General features: G+C 34.6%; 1 protein-coding gene and 1 long non-coding RNA gene across 4 annotated transcripts in view; one reads left to right on the plus strand and one right to left on the minus strand.

Moving 5' to 3' along the window:
* The window catches only part of LOC145932591 (uncharacterized), a 213,563-nt gene that overhangs the window by 153,923 nt on the left and 39,356 nt on the right, over positions 1-20,284 (plus strand). The gene's annotated exons all lie outside the window — the stretch shown is intronic.
* LOC145932589 (neuronal growth regulator 1) overlaps positions 1-20,284 on the minus strand; it is a 106,236-nt gene that overhangs the window by 69,948 nt on the left and 16,004 nt on the right. Inside the window, exon 1 of one of the 3 annotated variants that reach the window (XM_083031631.1) lies at positions 5,993-6,801. The exons of 1 other annotated variant lie outside the window; for it this stretch is intronic. The gene's annotated coding sequence lies outside the window, so the exon portion shown is untranslated. Of the gene's footprint in view, positions 1-5,903; positions 6,802-20,284 lie in introns of those variants that run through there. One more of the 3 variants, XM_083031633.1, reaches the window with a different exon arrangement.

The following is a 20,284-nucleotide window of genomic DNA, read 5'->3' on the forward strand; positions in this document are numbered from 1 at the left end:
TGTTCAGAAGGAATTATGACCAGATAAGAATGGAATATTATGGTCCATTTGGAAAGTTTCTTACTGACAAAAGAAATGTCATCTTGAATTTACAAAAGTGTTCAATTAGTTTATTCAATTTTTAATGTTTAAATGTTTGAGAATACATTAATCATGTTATTCAGAAAAATTTACACGACTAAGGAGTGAATTAATTAATTTTATTTTATATAGCATTTAAGCGGCACAAAATTACATATTTATAACTCATAAACTTTAATAAAATATAGATTTAATAATTATAATGTAATATAATATATATTTGTGTCGACGAAGAAAATCATATTCGCGTACTTTAAAGATGCAAAAGGATAAGAAATAGTCTCGGGTAAAACCAACACAAACTACATAAATGTTATATGTAGGAATAAGCTATTATTCTTGATAATTTTTCTCCAAAGGATTGCAACGTTGCGCGGATCGTATAATTTTTAACACGTCCGCGCGGCAAACTTTAGTAGTGCCATGTTCCAACGCGTGTTGTAATTTTTATCGTTCGCTTCTCCCAGCGGAATTTCTGTTTTGTTTAGGAATTCAGTATCAACGACAGACATACACGGCACTCTCATCGACGCGATGCCGTTTGAAGCTAAATCCCTGCTCTACTTTATTGGGGCTGGCGACTTTGGCGATTTTCATTTCAATGTCGAATACGCGGAAACACGGAAACGTATCGAGGGTCGAAATTGCTTATAGTGAACGTGACAATTTTGACATGCGCATATATAGTTTGTAACTTTGAGCTTATATTTGCTGTTTAATATTAAATGTTAGTTTATTAACTAGCTACGAATATTCAGCACACAAACAAGCGGTAGGAAACATGATATATCACACGATGATACAGAATTTATGGATTTTTCATAAAGCGAATAAATTTGCAAACTGTGCGCTCACTCGCGGTAAATTTATTTTTATGATGTAAAAAAAAGTGAATTCTCTTTTTCATTGCGATAACTTTTCATCCCCGTTTACATTGTCGGTATATACATATATTCGCTAACGTATGATGCACGATGTATGTATATATTAATGTATAGCTATCTATTATTAAAAAAAAATGGAGAGCGTTAACGACTGTACGTATAAAAATGTCGACGAATGTTGCTCTTGTTGCTGGCAATGCTATTTTGTCTCCACCTTTATGCGGAATAATAAAATGTCAAGCTAAACGTTCGTTCATTCAGTCACACGTTACATTAATGAAAATGACAAACATTCCTCTCGCGATCTCGCGATCATCGAAATGACGGGCAGGACGGAATGTCGTATAAAAACGGACACTCTTGTAATTTATCCGTTCCGTCACAAGGAGAAAAGGAGAAAAAAAGAAATTCGCGCGGAGGGGAGTCGGTATGTCCATTATTGCTCCTCTCGTGCCAGCGTAAAATGGAATTTTTTTTATGACACGGGCAACCCTTGTGGGTCGCATTTGTGTCGAGTGGGAAGAATGGACAGATTCTAATTCGGTCAGGAAACACATATAGCTGTCCATTACATACACACACACATGCACGAGAATTAACAAAGAAAGGAAAATGGCAGAGCACAGAGTCGATCATCATCGAATATCCTGGCACTTCGAAACACGGCATCTCGCGCAATTTGAATTGCCAAGCGCGCATATCGGGAACTTGAAAATAGCTTAATCGATCATCTCCTCATTTTGCATTACCTTGGCTGTCATGCCGTAAGTTACTCGCTCAGCGACTCGATAATGCTTTGAATTATAATCGCAACGATATATACATATTGAATGGTATTAGCAGCTTATAGTGAATAATCGATTAACCGAAATAGAATTATGAAATGTCGGTATAACTGTTTGGGATTCAACTACTTGCTATTAATTATTGTTCGCAATTGTCAAAAATGTCTTTATATCAATGATACAAAATTCAACACGAAAATATATTTAATTTATATAGATAATCTGTATAAATCTGTCTAAAATATTCTTTGTTCTCATTAAGTTAATATATTTTTAAATTGCATATAAATAATAATTGCGTGTTATAAATTTATAAATAAAAATGTTATTTTATAAAATGACATAATAAATCAAATAAAATATTTCTAATACATAACATATTTAATCTTTATAAATATGCACAGTGAGAATGATGCAGCTATTGTATTTAAATATTAGATGTATGTACATATAACTTTTATAATCAAGTATTTTAATCAAATAAGTATTAAATTGTAAAAAGTCAATAAAGTTATCAAGTATCAGAGTTTATATACTTTCGGTGTTTGATGATTTTATAGAGTAACGATTATATTTTCAATGATCATTCACGCATAATGTTCACACTTAATGGGCTCGAGCTAAGTTTTATGTTCACGTAATTTCACACGTGTTAAAACCACTAACAAATCGAAGAGCAATTAGCGAAGTGGCCGATTATCGGTCGCACATCGACCTCTCTAAGCGATTTGCATAACGCACGACTAATTATAATTAAAGTAATTAATTGCCTCCCACGCTATCCGTTCTCACAAATTGTCATCAGTATATGACCTGCGAAATCTGTGAAACAAGTAGATCATGATCCTAATGTAGATTTGCAGTATTATTAATTCAATTTGCAATGCACAGCAAAGTATGTAGAATAGCCAAAAGAAACGTTCTTAGCTAGCCAGAGATTTTCCCGAGAATGTAAAGTACGTCTTTAACGTAAGGCAAATTAGAGCTGGAATTATATGCTCTATCATTCTTGGCAATTTAAATATTTCACGTCTTATGGAAATAGAAGAACTGTGCTTTTTACTTAATAAGTCTCTTCGTATGTAATTTAATCCAGTCCTGAAATCTTCCATTATACGGAATTTTTATTTTTAATTTAAGAAATTTGTCATTACTTTATCAATATTAACAACACGAAAAAAAAATTAGCTACCATAGCTAAATTTTTTAACTGTCTCTATATTGCAATCTGAAATTTAGTTATCATGCCTAAATTTTAGCTATGGTAATTAATATTTTTTAGCTATAGTTTAACGGAGAATTCTATAGCTAAAAAATATTAGCTATCATAGCTAAAATTTAGGCATGATAAATTTTTATGTGTAATATAGGGACAGCTAAAATTTAGCTATGGTAATTTCTTTTCCGTGAATAATTTTTATTGTTATTTGAGAATTGAAAAAATATTTTGTCTGAAAATGGCAATACTTAACATACTTTGTTTCAAATATTAAATTACTAATTCATTTTTTGCTGGATACCAAAAAAAAAAAAATTAAATTAACAAAGTTACACAATTTTCCATCAGCGTGCTGTATATTAAATCACCAATGGCTTCTGTATTCATTCCGCAGTGAATTCGCAAATCTATTCGTTTCACCGACCGCTTTTCATCAGATAAATAGAAACACATATGAATGACAATTTTTTGCTTATAGCGATACGCACAAAAATATATATATTCGTAGAAAAGCAAAAATTCTATTCAAGCTAAACTAATCCCTCACGCGTTTATATATATTCTATTTGCACTCGTTAAATTCTACCGATTTGATAAGCACGCTTTATACCAGCTGAGTATTAATCCGAGCGTTATGGGGTGGCCTATGGATTTCGTAAATTGATTTATTCTACGATAGAAAGGACGACGAATAAAGCACGTAATGCGGATGATTGAATTGTTTCACTGAAGAATCGCTGACATCCCAGAGTGCGCCGCACAACAAGCCGATAATAGGTACCTGTTAATTACTCGTTTTAACAAGTCCGCCGCTGATGGATCCGCGACACCCAGCGGGACGATTCATTACGGAAGCATCGCTCGGAAAGTGGACGAACCGACGGAAAAGTTTTACAGTTAATGTGCGCGAATTAAAGCCGCGTTATCGAATTCGCGCGCCTAACTCCTTTTCTTCTCTCTCTATCTGTATCGGGGAAAAAAAAAAATACAACTGACCGTTTCTCCGGGGTATGGAGCGTAAATTCGAAATGGAACAGTTGGCGATCGATTGGCGGCAATTCGCACGAAATTACGCCTCGTGAATGGAGACGAATAGTTGACTATACCGGCGTATCGTCTATTTCGCGTCTGTTCACGATAGCCAAAACTCCTATACGCACGTGTCGCGATTGCGACAATAACCATGATCCTGTGTCGTTCAAACACCGACCTATTTTCAGTGCTCCGAAATGCACTTCAAGCTGAATGTGAAGTATTTTTTCAAATATGGTACATGTTAAAGCTATTCAATTTTTTATAAGTTTTTTATTCGATTAATATTGTTTAAAAATATATGTATATGTATATATATTATATATGTGTATGTGTGTTGAAAAAAATAAATATATATATAATATTATTATATTAGCAAATATATTATTTTTCGATAAATTAATTAGAATAATACTTGATCTGTCAAACGCGCTTTATTCACGCTGATTTAAACTAAAAATTTCCACACAAATAGATGGATAGAGATTACTTGGTGTAATAAACGTCCAGCAAGTAAAGTTTTAGACTGTCCCGTCCTGAATATTCTACGTTTCCCTCTGCGCGCAGTTGATATAATTTCAGCAGCGTATCGCGTACGCAAAAAGTCCGTAAGTAAACTCCCGAACTAAACTTTAAAGCTAAAAACGAAACCCTAAACTCGGCCCGATAGGGATAATCGATTAACTTTGAGCATTTTTATTACCTAACAGAGCGTAAAAGCGTCCGAGAGAGCTACCGTCCAATAAAAATCCTTCCGTCAGAGATATATAAGTTGGAGAACGCATTGCATATTCAGCGTGTACAGTCGATTGCATATTCGGCACCAAAATTCGCGCGGCTAATAAATTGCATTAGGTTTTTTTGTCTAGAGTGCAAATCTCCAAGTCTCTACTTTCGTCTCCTACTCGCTCTCTCATCATCTCATGGCTCTTATTGTTAGTGAAAATGTCGTAAAATCCAATTAGAAAATCGAGCGAAAATTTTCCGTCGTGACTCTCTCACGAGTATTAGTGCACTATATTTGCGATAATATACAACGAAATAATGGATACATATTCTATCGCCGGTTTGTTGACATCACTTAAGTTATTATATAACAATTTCTACTGTTATTATTATGACCAAAATGCCACCAAAATATTGTGTTGCTATTATTGTGCCATGTTAACCACACGCGTTAATCCCTCATGCGGATATACACATATACGCTCATTGCACGGTTATTAGCAACGTCAATTGCACTCTCTTCATTAATTATTAATTAATCACTGAACATGTTTCATTATAGTCTTACAATATGTTGATTTATAAATAAATTATGTTTTATAGAGTTCGATGAGATTTAATTAAATTATTTAAGTAAAATTACATTAAAATATTAATTAAATTTATTTTGTTACAAAATATAATTATAAACTGTACAAGAAGAACTGTACCTATTAGAAAACTAATAACATAATTATAAATAAAATATAAATAATACCAGAATTAATCGAAAATTGAAACTTCTCTCTTGATATTTTAGCTTTATCAATCATAAATGTGCTGTTTAATCTTTTAATATTGTAATTCATATGAAATACTTGATTTAATATTTAAGAAATATAAACCTTCTTTATATGTGTTTATTTTACGAATTAAAAGATTTCCCGTTTTAGCCTTTCTTCTGTTTAATCGGCTTTTACTCGCAAGTCTAATTATTGCATCTTACAAAATCCAATTTTTTTCACGGGAAAAAAATTGCGGAGCTATTATATTCATAAATAAAACTTGTTGATTAGCTTCGATAAAAGTATGGCTTAAATAATAGCTAATCCATCATGGATAATTCCATTGTAAATTATTCAAGGTAATAGATCCCGCTAGAAAGATAGACACGTTCTTTCGAAACAGCTTGCATACCTTATCACTTCACGGAAGATATTTAACGATATTTGTACATTCGCGCACATATTCGCGACATGAAAAAAAGCGAATTGAATTTCACTTACGGATACTCTCGGAACTACACTTTAAGGACACACTGCGTATGAACTTCCTAGGACGAGGGAGCGCTCCCGGAAATGCATCCGAATCTCGCTGCGAATGTAATGCAGTCTTCCCCGAAATCTCTGCTGCGGCGGATTCTCCCGTAGGGAATCCTCCTCCTCGCGGCACAATAGATCCGGGAAAACCCCCGGATATACACCTCGTGCTCGACTCGGTGGTTACGCGCACTTTTACGCGCCGTTTACCGCAATGACGGCGAGACACGCAGTCACTTCCGGTCCATGTCCCCGTCGCAGGGTATCTCACGGCACCTCTCCTCGTCGAGGAGAAGCACCACTAGGCACGGCTTATCCGAAATCACGAATGGCACGCACGTTTATTCTACCATTACGTCAGTAGCGATCAGTCACTTCGATCCGCTCCATCGATCGCGAAAACGTTCACTCCGAGGGGGAAAAGCGTGGAAAAGCGAACAAATTCGCCATTCAATCAATCATCGCTCGTTCGCGATCGCGATCGCGCGATTCGCATCCCTCGATCGGAGCACATTATTAGTAAAATACACTACTGTCGCACTCCCCCCCAAAAAAAATCCGAACGTAATCTTCGCGATATATCTCGAACGCTAGGGGTTAATTAAAATCCTAAATCGGCAAATTCGAAATTACGGTTCGCAAGATTCACTTCCGGACAACTTCCTTCCCTATCGGACACCGAGTGACAGCGATGACGCGACCTGGGTGGAAGGGTGAGAAGAGCGAGAGTTGCGTGTAAATCCGCGTTCGCGAGGCGCGAACGGCACGTCGTGATGTTGGCGGGCGACTAACCTCCGAGAACCGCTCTGCACCCCCGGACGCCGCGCATGCCCCCTACCTTAAAGAACGCACCCCTCCCCTCCTCACTCTCTCTCTCGCATCCCCGTCCGAGTCTCTCCCTCGGCCTCGGCTTGTGCAGCTACTCTCTCTCCCCTTTCCCAAAACCGCGCGTTGACTTCATCTTTTTTGACGAGGGAGGAAACCGCCACTCTCTTTTCTCGTCTCTTTCGCGCCCTTCGTGTCTTTACCGTGTATGCATGTAACACCGTCGCCCTGTCCATCTCCACTTATTCACCCTTTCTATTTGCGTCGTAATAGAACCCTCCTCCGATTAGTATGCGGGGTATTTTAAGAATTCTCTTCCGTTTTAATCATCGTGTTCTTGAAGTGTCGAATTTTTTATTTTTTTATTTTTAAAATCGCATTAATATTTTTCTTTCTGAATTACGCAGCGAAAGTAAAAAGCTTCTCTAATTAATCACTCTTCTGGAATGAATAAAGAATGATTCTCTTTTGTTCGCTTAAATTAAAGTAATCCTTTTTCTTCAGAACTTCAATTTGAGATTCCGGTATAAAGATAATTTATGTTAAATATTGCAAATTTGTATAACAGATAATGACTTTTTCACGAAATATGTTGAAGAATTTGTTAAAGGCGGAGTTGCGATCTATAATACAGCTTCGCAATTTTCTATGCTCGCGATAAGGAAATTTCGAAAGATGTGTGTCTGACGAGGAGTGCAAAGATATGATATAGCGTAGTATAAATATGCTTGTATTATATATTTGTAGTATATTCGTTGCATTTTTATTATTTTCCTGAAACTTATACATCGTTTATATCTTATTAAGCTTATAATTAAAATATAAATAAGAATAACTTTTATTATAAATATGTGTAATTGTTCATAAGCATATAATTCATAAATTATTTGATATATAGTTAATATAGTTCAAAATTAGGACTGCAATCAAATCAAAACAATCAAATACAGTTACTATTTTCAAAAAACTAAAACAGGTAATATTGCTTTTAAAAATCTTCTTTCGTTAAATCTCATATAACCAGAAATAATTAACGATCCAATTTTTATTCTAAATTTGTAAGAGAGAGAATCGCGTGAGAATAATTGTGATATAAATAATAAATCGATGATATAATCGAGTGATATAACTAATAAATTATAATATAAATAAATGGTATAATTATAAGTATAAATATACTCTTATTTGGAGATATATTTAATGCGAATGGAGTTTATAGACTTTATCGTGATCCAATGTTGAATAAAGCTGACATTATATCACTACATGTCACAGCGTAAATTCGTCAGAAAAATATAAAAACATTTTCCGCCCAGGTAGTAAAAAATATGAGCAAGAGATAGAAAATTGCGCAGGGTAATTTCTTGAAAATGTCGCGCGAGCGCGGGAAAATACTTTTCGTACGGCCAGAAAAGCTGTACGGGATGAACTAAAACGAGTTTTCATTTTTCATCGTACGCTCGCAAACAGTAGGTTACCAGTATAAATATTTGGTTGGAATCTATATTTCGAATTTTTAACAGAGCAAGAGAGAACAAAACAAATCACTACGAACGAAGTCATGTATTTCTTAGATGCAGCTTTAACCGGGATTCAATCTCTTTTAAAAAAATATATTTTATTAAATCTATCACCGTTTTTTCATCATTTTTTTTAACAGAAGTGACATCGATCTCTTAATATTACCTTAATTGGGCTTAGTGGATTACAAAATTAAAAATTGAATTAAAATTCTATACGATAAAAACACATAAAATTATATTAAAATTTCGAAATTGAGACAAGAGATTATCGATATTTCGATACATTCATTAAGACGAAAAACTCGAGAGATCGAACGTGAAACTTCGTGAAGAGCAAAAAGTCTTCTCTCACAGCGAACGCGAACAAAATTTTCCGGCATAACTTCCACCACACCCAAGTAATAATGCGATCGTTTCATTTCGATCGCGCGGAACATTTTTCACATCGCCGTTCCGGCGCGCGTCATAGAATTCGGGCCAATTCAACCATCGTATTTTATGAACCATTCGAATATCCGGCGCGAGCTATTTTTTTTTTTTTTTTCACCGACCCTTAATATTTCTTACGATAGTGCTTTCCATCACAGTTTGATTGTACGTTGCAGCGTGTGTCATGTTTCGGTAACGCGGCGCGATAAAGGACGGATATGGCGTACATATATATCCGGTATGTATTCGTTTCAGCAGTCTTTTTCTCGGTTTATACATCGGACGTTGCGGTACGGGATTATTATTTGTCACGATAACGAGAATGAACGGCGGGTCGTTTTATCGTCGATATATATTTTTTTGTCGCGCGATCCGTGAGAATCGCCAACTCGAACACCGTCGAAGCTCCTGTACTCGAGAGAACGCGGGATTAAAGGAGAATTTAATACGCCGCGAGTATACTCTATTCCGGAATAATTCAAAATCGGAAGTTTGTGCTCGAGAGCCGCAATTCTCTTCCAATTACGAGATCATGGAGAATAACACCTCGCGCGCCCGAAGCCGCAATTCATCGCTTTCGACGTGTTTTTGCTGAAGATCTCTTTACGAGGAGCCTATTGATTCGCTCGCTGCGGGTATTATAGTAGTAGATGCCTCTTGTATTTCTATCTTTCCCTCTCCATCATTCTCCACCCTTCAGTCGACATGTTTCCCCTCCTCGATTAACTAAGTTCTCTCTGCTCTCTTCGACCATAGAACCCTCGATCATTTCTCATCGCGAGATCGTAACAAAGTAAATCGTTGAGCAATTTTTCTACGTGAAATCGTCCGCTACTTGACGTTAAATGTATTCCATCTCTACTACTTGTCTCTTATATTTAACGGCTACTTCCCTTTAATTTAGTCTCATCTCGCAAAAGACATGTCTTGATGTCGGTATTATAAAAAAAGAAAAAGCTTGTCATGAAAAAACATTGTTACGTTTTACGTATCACATCGTATTATATTTTATATACTTTGCAAATGTTAATAAAAACACTTTATATATTTTTTTTATTAGAAAAATTAATTCAATGGAAAAAGAAAAATGTGAAAAAACCTACACAAGAAATATCTTGTTTCTTTCTTTCACGATTATTATAATAAAAACATATCTCTTCTAGTAATATTCTTTCGACAATAATCTCTTTTATTTATATATCTTTCAACATAAATTCAACAAAATTATACGAACCGTTTTAATAATCGATTCGGTATAATAAAAAAAATTATGCACATGTTTTACTTCTATCTCCAATTTATGGAAATTAGATGCAAATATAAATAAGATATATATTATCTGCTTCTAAAGTTTCAAGGATCCATGAAGTTTCGAATCGGTTTAATAACTTTCTCATATTACAGTCAACCGAAAATAGCCAAATAGTAGCTGTTTTAGGGACATCTTGTACCTGGAAAATGAGCGCGTTTACTTTCGTTAAGGTGAGTGCCTGGGGCTGATTTACCCTCCTTACCTTCGCGTGACACCGAGCGAGGCTTTGCAGTTCTCCCCGGAGGACAACATAGGGAAGGAAAGAGGAAGAGAGAGGCAGAACATTAGGCTCCGAAGAAGGACGTAAAACGAATCGTACGAGATCCTTTCACTCTTCGAAGGACCACGAAGAAGGATTGAAAAGTTCTTTTACGTTAGTCTCTCTTTCTCTTTCCCTTCTCTCTCCCTCTCTCTTTCTTTTTCTATTTATCTATCTCTACTTCCTTCTCACATGGCTGATCTACCTTTGGTACGCTTCCTCATTGAAATTCTTCACGATGATCGAATTCATTATCACGCCACCTTCGTAGCGAGTGTTTTCAGTCCAATCTCGAACTCGCATATACCTTATGTTATTCAACTGATTCATGTATCTTAGTCTCGCAACTTTACGATTAGAAAGATTTTTCGTCGCTCCTACGTATTATCAAATCTTTAATATCTTAGATATCGGTTACCGATTAAATTTGCGAAAGTAAAGATTTGTATATAAATGCTAACACTTATACAAATCTTTCCTTTTTTTTTTTTTTTTTACATTTCCAACAAATTCATAATATTGTAGCTTTACCGCGTCGAATTTAACAGATTTATCAGTACAGCATATTATAATGGTTATGTAATAGTTTACACATTTAAACATGTGAATATTTATACATGCTTATTATCACTTAACCATTGTAATAATTTGGATGATTTGGAGATTTTTAACAAACACGTGGTCGCGGTCGAAAATTCATAAATTCGATATGAAGGCGATATTCCAACGATTATCAATACTCGGACTACAAACTCCAACTGAAATTTCATTATTATATAAATATAATGCGGTAATTATCTGATTATGACATACTGCTATTTATTATTCGCTATCTTGTAAGCTGTAACAATAAATTTTACGTCGAAAATGTGCCAGAAATATTTACATTAACAAATAATTATTCAGCGCTATTCGGATGAATAATTGATGATAAAGTTATAAATATCCGAGAGAGAGATATATATATAATATATACATTTTTGGTGAGAAACCAGTGTGTATAGAAATAGTTGAATTTGGCAGGAAAATGTAATTGTTAATAATTAATAATCAACCGCCAACGAGCGCTAATTAAAAGTCAACACACAGCTGTGAAAGAAGATTCTCAAAGTTCCCCGAAATGTCGTCAAAAGAGTTGCGAAGGAATAGAGGGGGAGAGAAGGGCCGTCGCGTTCTTCTTTTCTAGGTCGTGCCATCCTCATGCATTTAGAACGGCGCGATGCATCAAGACCGAGATCAATGAGCTCGATCGTTAGTCATGTGCCGCGGCGCGAGACGGATCCAAATTAACCGGTTAATGGGAAAGTTCAGGCGGCGGTGAGTTTCTAAATCAAAGTGTCGGACCGATTCGAAGACGTTCGCGGGAGACGTTCGACGGCGACGGCGTGTTGTGTCAGCGATACTAATGGCCAATTTGGTTCTTCCCCGTAGTCGACGATACGTCGCGCATAAGCCAACGGATTACCCCATCGGCTGATCAATTTTTTTCATGGAACGCTGGAGATTTAAAGCACTCACTCTCCTCGACGGGAATAGAATCATCAATCACGTGTCTTTAGAAGAGTCGATTGAATGCTAAAATTAACCGTGATCGACACGTAATAAGTACGATATTTATTTGTACGCGCATTTTCCTTTATATATTAATATATATTTATATTATTAATATAAATTAATATATAATATATAAAATATTAATATATAAAAAGAATTTTAAGGGAAAAATAATAATGCATACATGATATATTTTATATTCTCCAGCTCTCTTCCCTCAAATTCGATTTATACTTTGTATCTTTGCATAATGTAAATATTGCAAACTATGATCTTAAGTTACGCACAGATCGGAAGTATATCGGTTGGAGCAGGTGAGGCAGGTGCAGCAAACTTTCACAATAGTATCATCAAATTATCTATTTTATATGAGTTAAAGTGCGCTTAAGATAATAGGTGTTCGCCCGAATAGTTTTACTGCTTGACACTCAAGTCGAAGGAACTTTGGTACGCAAACTATCTATCTTATTGCATTATAGCGGAAACTATTTGTATCCGTACTACCGTACTTTCAGCGATTCCAACAGTTTTACATTCCGGAAAAAGTTTTCGTAAAATCTCGTCGAAGTGCATCGAGCGTGCGCGTGAAAACACAAATAAAAGTCTGTTTGAATCAGATATTTATCAATGTTAATTTTTTTCAGTCAGAAAATAAGAAATGTAGGATAAATGTCACTCTCCGTTCACGTTTTTCCATCGTTTCTTATACAAGATGGGTCACTTTACGCTCATCGTAGGAACAAAAGAGCTCGATGAAAAATTTCTACTATTCAATTTTGATCGATAGTTTTGATCCACGGTTTGGTTGTCACAGACATAGGCGTCATTCCTCCTTACGTCGTTGTCCTTTTACAAAATAAAACAAAGTCGATTGTTTTTCGATCAAACATTTATCAATCAAAGAGATGTAATGTTTTGTAACACTACATTATATTCAATTGGTACAACTGCATAATTGTGGATGTTATGTGTAAATAATATATAAATAAAAAAATATTAAATATACTAAAAAATGTAAAATAAAGCAATATAACGTGAAGAAATTAATTTTTTTAATTGTTGCGTTGTTTTATTTAAGCTATATATATGCAGTAACTTCACATTAAATTTTTTTATATGCACATAATATATATATTATTATTATAATTTTATATTATATTATTATACATATTATAATATATTATATTATATTATTATACATATTATAATATATATAATTTTTATATAAAATCGAAACTATTGTGCGTGTACACAGTACATTCAAACGTTACCGGAGGAATCGACAGTTTACGTATTGCAAGTGTGCAACACACAAAGAGATGCTTGACGCGAGCACTTCGCCGCCGCATGGATCAATTAAGCAACCGTGTCGCGTGTCTGACTGTCTCCCATTCTATTCCACTGTAATTCGAAGTCCTACAAGTCGGTAGGTGGTGACTCGCGGCAGACGTCGAGCATTAACCCGGTCGCAATGCAAAGGATTGTCGTAGGACTCTCGGCGGCGTCGAGATTCGCGGTTGCGGAATCTCGGGCTCGCTCGTCCACCTCGTTCATTTCGAACAAGTCGAGATTATTGCGGCTAGGTACGCCCGATAAAGGGGGGCACCGTATTGCGATAACTGCATAATTATGCCTTATACGACTCACCATTAAATTCGGACGAGTGTAGCTAACGAAACACAATATTGCGACCTATTACAACGCCAATCGATTTCAACTAATTAAATAAATAGGTGAGGGGGAGAGGGCAGAAGGGAGAGGTGAAAGGGAGGCGTGTGTATTGATAACGCAATTTAATAATTGTACGTTTTCCCAATTATACGCGCGACTTGGCCGCCAATACTGTGTATGAATGCGACAAAATGCAAATGTTTAACGCAAATTTAAATTATTCGACTGGAAAAAAATTCATTCTTTATACTACGTTTCCGACGTTTATTCTATTGTAAAAATTTTTTTTCTACTGCAGATGCAGAATACGTATTCATACAAAGCCGCGCGCATTAAGCCTTCTTACTAAGCAAGGGAAAAGAACACGAACTCATCATCCAAGAATATAACTTACAAGCTTCCAAGTAACTTTTAAAACTGATACGAGTTAAGCTTCTTAAACTTTGCGATACCACTGACGCTTAGCCTACTATATAAATTTACATGATCAACTTCCAGCCAATCAATCTATCAATACGATCAAACTTTCGCTTTTAGAAAAATGTTAATAATGAATAAATTATTAACATATGAAGATCTTGTTTTTTCATTCAAATTAATATCGCCTGTAGAATTAAAAATTAATATATTACTCATCTCGATTAAAATTAGTTAATGAAAGCAACACCTCTCTCCTTTCAGAGGAAAATCACAAGTGAAGAAAAAAGAATTAACCCGCGCGTACAAGGTATAAAAGTGTCATTCATTGTTAGTAGCGTGATTAAACTCCGCTGAACCGCTATTTCGTTCACCGAGATTGCGAATAATGTCGAGATTATAGCTCTACCACTCCCGACGCGCCGGCGACAGAATATTTATGCCCGCAACAGAGGATTGCACGGTCGCGGAAATGCACGGTTGTGAGATAAAAATAACCCACGCTAGAACTGCAACGTGCTAGACATCGTAAATACAAATTTATTAACGAGCCGGTACCATCCCCGAAAGAACGACCCCCGGTCGACTCGGCCTACCTTTCTAGTTTATCAGAATTAAGGATCGACCTTTCTCGGGGTCGGCTCTCCCGGCGGATTGACGTTTTCACGGAGAATTAGCGAAGTACGGCCGCCTACTTTGATATCGGAATTATTTACGACGCGATTGATTATATAAATGGTACACGGCGATTTTACGTCAGAATAATCTATCACTCTCCCGAGATTCGGAATTAAAAATGTTACTTGAACGCATATTAGTGTGTTGGCAAAGAAACTGCTGTAAAAATATATTAATAAAAATATATACTTTTTTTTTATTAATGAAGAAAAAAATTATATTCAATAAATGTATGTTTCTTTTTTTTCTCATCTACATTTGTAAAAAAAATCGAATATCGTACTTTAAAATTAACTCAAATGATATTATTATAATCGAGTCTCTTGCAGCTAGGAAACTAAAGTAGCTGGTATGACAACTTCGGCAATTATCACGAATGTTAAACGGGCGCGCACAATAATATGTTTTACGGTACCGTGAAATTTTCCCGTTCGTTGCCGGTTATACGTCTCGCAATCGTTAATTAGCAATTTTCGGGAGGTACGATCGGGGTTTCGTCTGACGCAAAATTAATCATGGGGCTCCTCGAGCATGCGCATGCGATGGAAGCTTGGGGGAGAAGGGGGGCGCCTATAAAACATGCGCGCGTTCATTAACGGCGCAAGCCCGCGCGAGAGGAGGCTGTATTAAAATGTACGATATTAAAGGTGACGTGCGCGTCTTCCAAACCATCATCTGGGGGGGATGAGATGCAGTATCTACGCGCTATAAAACCGCCGGCGGTACCATCACGACTACGTGACGGCGGGAGGGGGACCGAAGTTTTGATGAAACTGGTAACCGCATTTTGGCAAAGGACCCTTTGAAGCGGAGGACATTGTCACGCGAAACTGCAACGTGGCTTGATCGATGAAAGGCTAAACACGTGGGAGACATTAATGCAGTATGCAAGCGAGCTCGGTGGTATTCGCAGCTTTACAACGCTTCCTCTAACTACGTATCTATTTTTTCTTTTTCTTTTTCTTTTTTCTTCCTTTTTGCTTTACTAATGAGGTGCATCACGCGGCACGACCGGAACGTTATCGTAAAGCAAGAACGAGTGACCGGCGATGAAAATAGCTATGGTTAGTATGCAAATGTAGAATTTCCTAAAATAGATCGCGCCATATCGTCGTATCGCATAATCTTTTATGAAAAGAGGGAGAGAAAGACAGCAGGTTAATAGCGTTCCCTATTTCCATTAGCGTTGATAACTGAATGATATTGGAAAACCGAGTAATCATATGTTACATGATCATAGTGGTATTATAATTTCATTTAATATATCATTGAATGAAGAATAACGATATGTTTTTTTCTAATTATCTTTTAACTTATGTCTATTTTTTATTAATGTCTGTTTAAAAAAAAAACTTGTCATAAAAACTTATGTTATATAAACATAACATACAATAAATTTTTATTTTAATGGAAGCATTCCAAAACGGTATATATATCTATTTTAAACTAAATATTTTATAAATTGATGAAAACATATTACACTCTTTTATGTGTACTCATGTAATGATAAAAATATTTAAAATTATTATATATAAATAATATTGTAATATTTAATATATTGCATAAATTAATATAATGTTATATTAAAATCATAATTAATTTTGCAAAGAAATTAATAATATACAAGAATGCGTGTATTTACTATTGTGTCAAGGCAAATTCATCAAACGTAACTTTATCAAAACAGTTCCATCTTCAAATCTCATCTTGAAATATGGATTTTCACTACAAATGGTTTTCCAATATTTTTATTTTTGAAGAATTCTGTCTGTTTTCGTAGTCGCGGTATTCTAAAATGAAATCTCGCGGAGAACCGACAGCTGCATCCGTTTTAGAATAAAAGAATCAACATAACTTATTACATAAAAATGTGGAAAAAAAATTTGTTAATCCTTTTCATCCAAAAAACTATTAGATAAAATTGATGCAATCCAATATATATTGGATAATAATATTGATGTTATTAATATTAATGTTAACTTTAAAGTTAATATTTAAGGTGTTGCAAAATTTTTGAAGATATTCTATATTCAATTTTAAAGTTTCTATTTTGTATCTCAAGTGTAAACAGCAAACAAACAGTTCTTCAATTAGAAATTTAAAAAGAAACTTTCAGCAAAATTATGTATGAAGTAGTTTCAGAAAAGGATGATCTCACCATTTAAATTATTAAAGATGTTAGATTAAAAATAATATTAGATCGAAAAGATGTTAAATTGAAAATTGAGATCAAAAATAAAAGAAAAATCTAGACTCAAGTTTGTATATATGTATTATTTATGCATTATGTAATTAACTTGCTGTTTTCTACACTTGTCTTTTTATATTTTTCTATATTTTAAAAAAATACTCTTTAACTGGTTTGTGTATTATATCTATGTTAGTTACAATATTGCGAGATCAACGCGATTAACAAACCTTTTAGAGCTCTTGAGTGCACTTAAGTATTATGAAAGATTAGTTCCTTGAGAATACGTTACATTTCGGATATTGCTTTATTTGGTCCGCGAGTGTTCAGTCTCATCTAGAGTTAAATATCACGTACACGTCTAATTACGCACTCCCTTCGGGATCCTCCGGCCTCATTATACGAGGGAAAAATCTTTTCCCCCTCTTTCTCATCCGTTTCAACGTTCTCCGCACTTAAATCCATCTCGCATCTCAACTTTCCGCATTACGTTTAACTCAAAATGCACCGCTCATATCTATACGCCGCGCTCTATGCGGTTCGCGAACTTTGCGTAGTTTATACAAAGCCGTGAGCGATCAAAGTTTCTAAACCCGGAGACTCGAAGAAATAGCTCTAGCCGGAGATTTCCGTTTTGATAAACCGCCGCCAGTGTTGGAACGTCCAGCTTTCTGTCGAGAGGAACAATCCTTCGTCTCGAAGACAAGTAGTAGAGAAGCAAATTTGTCCGCCATATATTCTATATATGTATATATGTATATATTACATCGAAATATAGTGGTACTTCTAAGTAAGGGAACGGACGTCCCGAAGACAAGTAGTAAAGAAACTTTATCCGTCATATATATACGTCCTATATATGCATATATGTAATATTTATATATATGTACATATATGTATATATTTATGTATATATGTATATATTATATCGAAATGATGGTATTTCTAAGTAAAGAAGCGGACGTCCCGAAGACAAGTAGTAAAGAAGCAAATTTGTCTGCCATATATCCTATATGTACATATACCTACATACATATATAATATCTATATATATGTATATGTATGTATTTATTTATGTATTTATGTGGATATACATATATATTTATATATATATTACATCGAAATGATGGCGCTTCTAAGTAAGAAAACGGGGACGTCCCGAAGACAAGTAGTAAAGAAGCAAATTTGTCCGCCATATATCCTATATATACATATATATATTATTTAAATATATGCATATGTATGTGTGTATATGGATGTATATATGTATATATCACATCAAAATAATGGCGCTTCTAAGTAAGAAAACGGGGACGTCCCGAAGACAAGTAGTAAAGAAGCAAATTTGTCCGCCATATATCCTATATATACATATATATAATATTTAAATATATGCATATGTATGTGTGTATATGGATGTATATATGTATATATCACATCAAAATAATGGCGCTTCTAAGTAAGAAAACGGGGACGTCCCGAAGACAAGTAGTAAAGAAGCAAATTTATCCGCCATATATCCTATATATACATATATATAATATTTAAATATATGCATATGTATGTGTGTATTTATGTGTGTATATGGATGTATATATGTATATATCACATCAAAATAATGGCGTTTCCAGGTAAGGAAACAGATGTCCCAAAGACAAGTAGTAAAGAAGCAAATTTGTCCGCCATATATTCTATATATACATATATATAATATTTATATATATATATTTATGTATATATTACATCGAAATGATGGCGCTTCTAAGTAAGAAAACGGAGACGTCCCGAAGACAAGTAGTAAAGAAGCAAATTTGTCCGCCATATATCCTATATATACATATATATAATATTTAAATATATGCATATGTATGTGTGTATTTATGTGTGTATATGGATGTATATATGTATATATCACATCAAAATGATGGCGCTTCCAGGTAAGGAAACAGACGTCCCAAAGACAAGTAGTAAAGAAGCAAATTTGTCCGCCATATATTCTATATATACATATATATAATATTTACATATATATATTTATGTATATATTACATCGAAATGATGGCGCTTCTAAGTAAGAAAACGGAGACGTCCCGAAGACAAGTAGTAAAGAAGCAAATTTATCCGCCATATATCCTATATATACATATATATAATATTTAAATATATGCATATGTATGTGTGTATTTATGTGTGTATATGGATGTATATATGTATATATCACATCAAAATGATGGCGCTTCCAGGTAAGGAAACAGACGTCCCAAAGACAAGTAGTAAAGAAGCAAATTTGTCCGCCATATATTCTATATAAGATATATATAATATTTATATATATGCATATGTATGCATGTATTTATGTGTGTATGTGGATGTATATATGTATATATTACATCAAAATGGTGGCGCTTTTAAGTAAGGAAACGGACGTTCCCGAAGACAAGTAGTAAAGAAGCAAATTTGTCCACCATATATTCTATATTATACATATATATAATATTTATATATATGTATATGTATCTATGTATTTATGTGCGTATATGGATGTATATATGTATATATTACATCAAAATGACGTCGCTTTTAAGTAAGGAAACGGACGTTCCCGAAGACAAGTAGTAAAGAAGCAAATTTGTCCGCCATATATCCTATATATACATATATATAATATTTATATATATATACATATGTATATGTGGATGTGGATGTATATATGTATATATTACATTAAAATGATGGCGTTTCCAGGTAAGGAATGTGCCAAGAATTTCTGAAAACAGTGCGAGACTCTCGTTGGAGATCATCGTGAGATTCGAACGGATTTCGCAAGTCGTACGTCTGCGTGAATAGCTCCGGCTTTTACGTTTCTCGCACACACCAACAGCCAGAAATACATCTATGCCAGAACACGAATTTATGTGGTAACACAACCGCAGGAGGGTACCTCTCTAAGGAATCCCGTCTCGGAATTCGCTCCGAGACGGCAACCGCTCCTAATTTCATCTAGTGCCGGAATAATGGCCACGGGTCGCTCTTATTTTGTCGTTATGAGAACATGTTTTCGTTCTCGCATTGATTTTCATATAAATATGTAGTTACTGCGTATTTTTAAAAAATAGAATACTATGATATTCCATCATAGTTATTATCAAAAATCATAATTTATAATAATAATAAAACATTTATAATATAAGTTGAACTTTTTAATATAAATTAAGCATGTTTTAAATCGCTTCAATATTTACCTGAAATTGCATATATTAATATAAACTTTTTTATTTAATTAAGCAATTATTGTAAACGACCCAACTGGCTTAATTGATCTTTATTAATTCGATATCATATATATATATAAATATACAGACTACGTTTCGACCTTTGGTTCAGATCGTTATCAAGTCTTACT

Source organism: Prenolepis imparis, unplaced genomic scaffold, assembly GCF_030444845.1.
Source record: "Prenolepis imparis isolate NDT839.2.m4 unplaced genomic scaffold, iyPreImpa1.0 SCAF_2, whole genome shotgun sequence".
NCBI lineage: Eukaryota > Metazoa > Arthropoda > Insecta > Hymenoptera > Formicidae > Prenolepis > Prenolepis imparis.